This window comes from Empidonax traillii, unplaced genomic scaffold, assembly GCF_003031625.1.
Source record: "Empidonax traillii isolate 1590-97213 ecotype Southwest subspecies unplaced genomic scaffold, ASM303162v1 scaffold5138:size8852, whole genome shotgun sequence".
Classification (NCBI taxonomy): domain Eukaryota; kingdom Metazoa; phylum Chordata; class Aves; order Passeriformes; family Tyrannidae; genus Empidonax; species Empidonax traillii.
In genome coordinates this window covers 1-8,852 of record NW_020960331.1, presented here as the reverse complement: position 1 = coordinate 8,852, position 8,852 = coordinate 1, and the positions used below count along the sequence as shown (strand labels likewise).

Below are 8,852 nucleotides of genomic sequence, written 5' to 3'. Positions count from 1 at the left end.
AAACCATAGACTGTTTATGCTTTTTTTAATATTACTGACTTTCTGTTCTTGGAAAAAAAAATCTTACTTTCTGGTGATAATTTAAACGAAGTATTTTAGTAGTATTGAACATTTTTTACAGGGAAACATTCCAATTTGCACACTGATGCTTTTTCTCTCATTTAAAAGGAAAGGCAGGACCACACTGCACAGTAACAGTATTTTGATATTGCAGGAGAGCTCAAATTCGTGTCACAGGCGATAAAAGGTCCATAGTGCATAAATTGTAGACAGTGAATTTATGGCCAAGGAAGAGAATCTGAATTTCCCAGCAAAAAAGGGAATTGTTATTTCCCTCATATGGAAGTGTGTCTGTCATAATGCAGGATAAGTGGCAAGCAAGACTGATTCTCACCCATCCTCTATTACAAAATCTCTTCACAGTCTTATTTCTGCCTTTTTGTTTCACCTGTTTTTGGATGAAAAAATCCAATGCCTGTTCTGTTTCATTTTAGTTTGCTAATCCTGATTTCATGGAATCCATTTCGGATGTAGTTGATGAAGTTATACAGAACTGTCCCATTGATGTCCGGCGTCCATTATATAAGGTATGGTCTTTCTGCTGTAAGATGGATGTAATCTCTTTAAAGATTAATTATCAATATCATCATCAGAAACAGATACATACTACTTCTGTGAGAAATGTGAACTTCGAATGGAAATAAAATTCAAGTGAAACGAAGTGCCACTTCCAAAGGCCAGTTGATATTTGATGCTTTTTATTTTTGAAAGAAGAGTTATCTGTAATGGCTTGATACATAGGTAAGTATTGTTCCTGAGGAACTGAGGCAGAGGGATGTTATTTGTATCTGACATTTGTAATGTGAATTCTTATGCGTAAAGGACTTTGACTTTTGCCCATTTTAAGGGTTAGGTCATGATCTCCCCCTCTCACTCCTCTTCTTCCCTTACTTTATTTAGTAGTGGTTTCAAATAAATTTTCTTTTTATAGTCTTGTCTTGTACCTGCCCACTGTCTGCAGTTTTAGCCAGTATTGAACCCAGTGATAAAGTGCATGAGACAGTAGTTAGGCCAGCTAAAACCTGCCCAGGTTGTAGTCTAGAGAGTAGTTTCAGTCCCTGATTCTTTAAGAAGTGAAAAGTAAGGTACTGATGTGCGTAGTCCATGGCAAGCTCTCTCTGTATTGGCAGCACATCTTGTGCTTCCCCTTTTTCTTCTCGAGCAGCAGCAATGCCCTTTTGGAAATGATGGTAAAAAGCAACGGCACGAAGAGTTTTTCTTGCTCATGTAAAAGGGGGTAGTTTTCCTCACCTGTTAGAATGACCATTAAGTTCCAACGAAGTCGTATCCCAGGATAATTTGTAACTATTAAAATTTTGCAGTCTGTTTTACTTGTCTGGTTCACATGCTCTGTGATCTAGAGTGAGCTGTAGCACTTCAGAGCAAATCTGTGGAGCAGGTTAAAATGCAAAGTTAAACTATTTAAGAGGCTTTTATGTGGAGTGAGTTTTGCAGTAGATGTCCTCAAAGGCTTTAAGCTCATGTGTGTTGCAGAAGGGTTTAGGAAGCCCATAGTGTGTGATTGTGCTGTATCTGCTTTTTACCTTAAAAGCCCAAAGCTGCCCTAGAGCAGCAGCTTCTTTGCTTGGTAGGGTGAGGTTACTACTGACTTCCAGAAAGTGGTTTTTAGAAGCTAAGGTTAAGTTACTCATGCCTCACCATAATCAGCAGGCAAATAACTTTCCCTTGGCTTACCACTGATTGAGAATTTGTTTTTCCATTTTCTGTTTTTCATTTCACTTGCTTAGTTAAACAACACTGCACAATTGGCTGTTGAATGTAATGATAGATGTGAGTGGTTATTAATGATAATAATTGCCAACTTCTTTCATCAAGGTTGCTGCAAAGGGTTGAGCATCTCTGTTCTCACTGTTTAAAACAGTGTATGGATGCAGAAATAATCCACTCATACTTTCTCTTAGCTCTGGGGTTTATCAGTTTCTCTTGCCCACAATTGCAAGTGTGGTGGCCAACCAAGGCCCCTGTGCTTTGCAGCTGGGTTTCCATCAAACGCATTTGGATTCTTCCTCTGTGTTCCTGCAGAAAATACCTAAGAGTACACTTCTTACTGATTTTATGTAGTATGTAGCCTTTGAATCATTGTTTCACAACCTATCTTTTGATGTCCTGTGGTATTTTTCTTTCTGAGTTTCTATAGCCACTGTCCCTGTTTCCCAGTCTGATCAACATCTCTCTTCATGTTGCTGTTTGGACCAGCAGAACCTTCATAAGACTGACTTCTTCAGCCAGATCTGTGACAACAGATCAGTGACAGCAAGGGGTAGGAAGCACCTCAGATTTGTAAATGCTCGTTGGCTGAAAGGAGGGATAAAGGTCAGAGGGTCTGCAAACAGTCAGAAAGTTTTAGTAATAAACTACACTCTTGGCATGGACATGAGTGTGTTAGTCCCTGACCTACTGTATAAGCACACAGCAGTGGGTTTTGGATAAAGGGGTAGGGTGAAAGGGAAGAGAGGAATTAAAGAGGGAGAGTTGAATTAAAGAAAGAAGGAGAGAAAAAGAGAGAGAAAAAGATGTCACCAGTCCTGGTTCCAGAGTCATTCTGGCTGAGGGGATGCTAATTTTGGTTTCAGCATTGACCCAGCTGAAGGGATGTCAGTCCTGGTTTCAGCATTGATCCAGAAAAGGATCTCACTCTGGACCACTGTTTACAGGGTCATTAGAGAGTGGGCTGTTTGTTTGTTTGTAGGGTGTTTTTTTTGGTTTTTTTTTGGTTTGCAAACTCAAATCTTCGGAAAATAGAATGAAATTTAAAGTGAGTGCTCAAATGAAATTATACAGGAGATAATTTTTTAATCTTACCACATGGCTGAAATAATCTAGCATTCTGGCTGTGTTAATTGTTCCTATGTAGTGAACTCCACTGAAAAATGACCTCGTCCTGCATGCAGCTAGAAATGCTGCTTTTGGGGGCCTCAATGAGACATTGCATCACCCTTGGCATTCTTTGGGAAAAATGGTGTATAGTTCATCTAGTTCTGGTTTTTTATTTTAAGAACTCGGCAGCTTCCTTTTTTCTTAAAGTATTGTTCCACAGACTTTCCTTATACTTACCTGATAATTAATATAATATGGAGTATAGCTGATATCACAGAAATGCAGAGAAATTATAGGGGGAGTGCAGTAGTACGGTGGGGACTGTGGTCTGCACAACAACGGGGTCCTTTACCCAGCTTTCAAGTTCCTGTGAGCACCCTACTGAACACAGTGTAACTCTTGAACACGGTGGTGAATATCTGCTCTGTGGTACAGCCACAGCAGATGCTAGTGTTGAAAATTTTCAAGATTAGTTGCTATTTAAAAATCTCTTTTCAACCAGGAAATGCTCTGAAACTTGTCCCAGTGTTTGTCAGTTAGGGCACGAGTTTTGACACTTAGTGTCAAAAACCAATCTGCCAGTGAATGTAGTTATAATAACTTTAAAGGTGGGCAAAGGGCTTTCAAAAGTTCTAAAAACTTCTTGGTATTCTAATAAAAGCAGATTTTTTTTTTTTGTTAGTAACGAGTTCAGAAACTGTCGCTTTTATTCCACACTCTGCTTCATCTTCCCTTTCCCCCATCCAGAGCCTCTCCCCAGGTTCTCCCAGAGTTTAGATGAGAACAGTATTAACAGTTCCAAGGTCTGTGCCTTACCCCAGTACAAAGCATATTAAGTGTAGGGTCACTGGCTGTTCCAGCAGTTGACTTCTTTCAACTTTCCTCTACTGTGTTTTTGGCACAAATATACGAGTGAAAGAATTTAGGATAAACGACATCTGAAACCAGGTAAATTCAGTCAGAAATATCTCTGACATATCCTAGCCAAGCCTGTTAAAATGTTCGTGAATCAGATAACGGCGGATCAACTGGTAACATCCTTGATCTCTCAACTTTTAAGCCTGCTTCTCGAGCTGAAAACACTGCATAAGGTGGGGACTGCAGTGTATTGGCAAGTGTGGTGTTTTATTGTAGATGAAACATCCAGATTTTCTGTCGAAACACACGTGCATGGGCACAGGATTTTAACAATATTGACTCTTAGAGAAGGTGATGTTTTGACTGGGTATGCAGAGCTGTTGGGGACAGTAGTGAACTTGAGCTTGTTACTGCAATTAAGATTTGGACTGCACTTGTGTCAGCATTCACTTAGCAAGTTAAACTGTTGGCTGCCCAGCTCGTAACAGCCCGTCCTCAAAGGCCTGGAGAGATCTGGGGCGCGGGAGGCTGACAGGGTGGTAAAACACCCCCCTCCTGTCACTGCTGACCTGAATTGCTGGCAAATAGAAATACTCGGTGTGATAACAGCTCCAGCTGCTCAGCGTGGTGGGTAGGTGGCACTGTTCAACTGGGTTTGCTGATGTGTGCTCCAGCACAAGGACTCAGTGACTCCGAGCAGGGCGAGGCGGCTCTGAGGGTGAGGAAAGGCTGGAGAGGCTTCCAGGCCAGGGGGTTCACATCGTATTGGCACTGATAGCAGGACGTGGGAAAGGTATTTAGGCTACTTCGAGTGGAAGCTCCGACTGATTAACATGTCAGTGAAGGACGGGAGTACTGAGGAGAAGCCCTGTTTATTCCTGTCCCAGCTGTAATTACATTTATAACTTTACCCTAGCTAGTTGGTTTAACAGTAGCTCAACACGTGTGCAGGATTTTATGGTTCCTTTTGTGTCTGAGGTGTATTTCTGCAGAACAGCACGACTGTAAGTCATGCTGAAATCTTTTGCTATTACTTGAACTGTTAAATGAACATTGAAAATCACGATTTTAAGGAGAGAAGAAAAGGTTTCTTCATCATTAAAAGTAAACATATTAAAAATAGTGTTTCTCACAATACATTTACTTCTTGTTTGGTATGTACAATATTTCTTCTTATACTTTCCATATTGTGCTGGCAAACCTGTTCTAACCAAATTAACAGAGGTGTGTAGAGCTTAATTGATTCTCTTGCTAATAACGTGCTTGACTCAGTTGTGAACCTTCTAGCTTTTACCCATAATAACTTTTATTAACAGTTATATATTCCTCTCATTACGTGTCTCTGGTGGTCTGGTCATGTCATGTTAACGTTAATTTGGGCTGTGAATTGTAAGGAAGGGAAATTGGGATGTGTTGTTCTTATTAATCAAAAAAAAAAGCAGTGGATGCTTTTCAGTTTGGTGCTGCGAAGTCTAAATTGTCCAGCTGAGAGTGTGCTTACACCACGGTACAGTGTGAAGATGCACAAACCAGTTCAGCACCTTCTGTTTGGTAGTGCCAAGTTCTACAGAACCTAATTTAAGTTTTTAGAAATTTTATGTAAACTTGATTTAGCTAGAGATTTTTGTTAGAGGAACTGGGTTGCTTTTGTTGAGTAACTTCATATTTCTGCAAGATTACTCTGTCTAAGCATAGTACCAGAAATAGTGCAGAGACAAACTCAGTATCACAGAGTTCAGAAGAGAAGCAAAGGATAGGGATGAGAAGGGAGAAATTTCTTTCCAGCCCTCCTGAGTTGATCTCAGTGATCTTAGAGGTCTTTTCCACCCTTAATGATTCTATGATTGCTATCCACTCCCCTGGTCTCCTTCCAGAAATCCCCCCTTTCATTATTTACTTCTCATGGTTAACTTTGTCAGGTGTGTGGAGGGTCTTCACCTCTCTCTTCTGAGGGAACACATTCCTTTGAAACAACTTTAATTTTCAACCAGTTAGCTGTAAAAGTAAAAATCATCTGGAGGTTCTTTTCATCAGCAGGTATGATAATTGGTGTTAGCTGAGAAATATGTGGACTGCTTAGAGCTGTTAAACCAGCCAAAGTCTGTTTGAGCACAGTAAGATCAGAAGAAATCTTCTCTAAAGGAATCAGCTGGAAACAGATATTTAAAGACTAATTTGCTTGATGCCTTTTTCTGGGAGGCCAGAGAATTCCCCGGCAGGCTGAAAGCTTAGCCTTCACTAGTAAGCTTGCTCAACAGACATATTCAACGTGCTTGATTGTTAGGTTTTTTGTTAAATAGTTACTGGAATTACTCACTTATTCTAGAGAAGATATTTGTGAGGGTAGGGGGTAGATTCTTGCTTGTCTTTTGGGGTTTTTTTGTTGTTGTTGTTTTTTTTTTTAATCTGACCATCTTTTTCCACCTTTGATCAGTCCTTTGTGAGTGGTGGGTGTGGTGCTTGAGAGGTGGGGACTGTATGTGGATTCTGTTTTCACTGTGAGTGAGGAGCACCAGGCCTCTGACCTCCCAGAAGTCTGACCTGCCAGGTTGAGATAACTTACCAAAACCTGTATGTGAAAAGTCTTTTACTAAAGAGTTAACAGGGATTTGGTCCAGTGTTGACAAGAAGTGTACAGAGCAGGGGAACTGTGACTGTGTAATAAACCATCCTGTAATGACAGTTGGTGTCAGTTGGTATTTTGGATATAATTACTTATATCCGAAGTCCTGCTTGGCTTGGCTTGTCCAGATATGTGATAGTTAGGTGACTCATCTTTTCAACATGTGGACCCTGATGCTCCTGTTCTCCTTGGCCACTGTGTTGTTAAACTGATTTCAGTGTGTAGAAGTATTTGAATAATCATACTCTGAAAGTTGAAGGTATAACCTTTTAGCCTCTAACTCTGGAATGATAACTAACTGGATGGAAGGATCATCCCAGTGTTACTGCTAACTCTGAAGTTGTATGAGTTGGTCTTGAATGTCTTTGAAAAAATATTTTCAGGTGTGTTCTGAAATCTATTTTTAGTGCTAGCTTTGTCCACTTTATGGAGTATGCTTGAAGTTTAATTTGCTTTGAATAGAATTACTGCTTTCACAGTCTTCGCCAACTTCATTATCTCCAGGTAATATTTTCTGATGGCATCTTTTTAATTGCTATTTCATCACTCAGGTTGGTTGTTGTCTTTTTTTCCCTATTAGCAATTTTTTTTTCCCATGTGGAGTGCGTGACCACTTTGAGGCAGGGGAAGAGATGTTCTTGTGTATGGGGAGGAGCAGGGGGAGTCTCCCTCCTAATTTAATTTTAGGGCCAACTGTGATTTCTGACTCCTGCTTATGCCCGTGGCTCCTTTCCTCTTCTCTGTCCTCCTCTTTCTTTTAGGAAGTGTTTCAGTAACGTTATTGGGACATGTGGTTTTATTTTAAGCACACCTGCCTTGTTATGCATTCTTTTATACTGTGAGAATCTGAAGCTGTGAAGAAATGAGTTTTTCCTACTGTAATGGGTTTTTATGATGTGCAGGGATTTTTTTAATGAATAAACAAACAGCTTTCTTATCACTTTACAAGATACAAACAAGATTTTCTTTGTTATCTGTTGCGTAAACTCCAAGCACTTACATCTGCACTTTGAGTGCTTATTATGTATGTCTTTGACTCTTAAGATTCTTGTGCAGGGTGAAAACAGTGGGTCAGGGATTCTTTCATTACATGCACAGTCTCGGTCTGCAGTGTCAAAAACTGTTATTGAGAGATAATCCTTTGACTTGTGTATGATGAACTCTTAATCTGAATTCCTTGTGGACGTGTGTCTAAGGCATATGAGTGGTTTTAGTAAGTGCTAATTGGCACTTGGGGTTGCAGTTGCAGCACTGTACAGGGGCACATATGAATTTTGTCACAAAGAGTTCATTTTTTTCTGATTATTAATTGCATTTTTGCTGCTGCTAGTGTTCCTGTTTTGAATCCCCCACCTTTGAAATGACTTCTGTGTTAGTCTGTGATGCTGCAATGTTATCAGGATTGGGGATGGGATGTTCTAAACCCCCTGTTTAGAATCCAAGTCCAAGTCCAGGCTGAGAGGTTTTTGGTTCTGCTCTGAAAACTAGGTAATACCAGCCAAGCAAGGAGAAAGGCATCGTACCTTTCTCTGTGCTGCAGTCCTCTGTGGAGGAGTGGTGCCTTTTTGAAGAATCATTGACCTTGCTGGTTGCTATGTTTGGAAGTTTAACTCTTAAAATAAATAAAAAAAAAAAAAAAACTCAACAAAATTGAGTCCTAAGGTGGTATGATGAGGCTTGAGACTTTATTTGGTGTCAGGGCTAAAACTGCTTACTATGAGCATCCCTGGGAAATTTCTTGATGTAGTGTCTTATTTTTGCTGCTCTGCACATGTGGGGTACTAACTCACTGTTGTAATGGAATCATCTTTTGTAATAACACATGCTACATAAATGTATTTAAAGGAGAAAAAAAGAAAGTAGGGGACCACGAGGCTTCTTTAAATAGGATGAAGTGAAAGGTGTTCTGTGTACCTTGTCAGCTCCCTTATGATGGTAAGATCCAAATAGTCACATCTGCAGCATTGGCTGTTGGGAAACTTGCTTGAAGCTGGATTTACAGCATGTGTCTTTAATTTCTGCACAGAATGTGGTTCTCTCAGGAGGATCCACGATGTTCAGGGACTTTGGACGACGACTGCAAAGGGATTTGAAGAGAGTAGTGGATGCGAGATTGCGGCTTAGCGAGGAACTCAGTGGTGGTCGGATAAAGGTACGTAGAGCATTTCAAGTGCAATAATTGCATGAGTAGTGAAGGAAGTCAAGGTCAAAATTTGCACCTCACTAGTGAAAATACACTTGTAAAATCAGTAGTACAGCTATTAGGTGTGTGTGGTGTGTGGCCAGTCTCTTCGCGAACGAAGAACCGGGGAAGGTCTTTCCACCTTCCAGCCTGCGCATTGGATTTTTTAGGTGAGACACAGTGTGCGCGGAACTGAGCCCACCCTTTAATCCTGAGGTTCATCTGCCGGGGCCAAGCACGCTTGGACGGTGGCAGCGAGGTCCTCAGGACGTAGATGGATTGCCTTTACGG

General features: G+C 40.6%; 1 long non-coding RNA gene across 1 annotated transcript; it reads left to right on the top strand.

Moving 5' to 3' along the window:
* The first annotated feature begins 492 nt into the window (after window positions 1-492).
* On the top strand, window positions 493-8,453 carry LOC114073057. The gene is made up of 2 exons (XR_003574273.1): window positions 493-587; window positions 8,406-8,453. It is a non-coding gene; the product is annotated as an uncharacterized LOC114073057 (long non-coding RNA).
* Window positions 8,454-8,852: the final 399 nt, after the last annotated feature.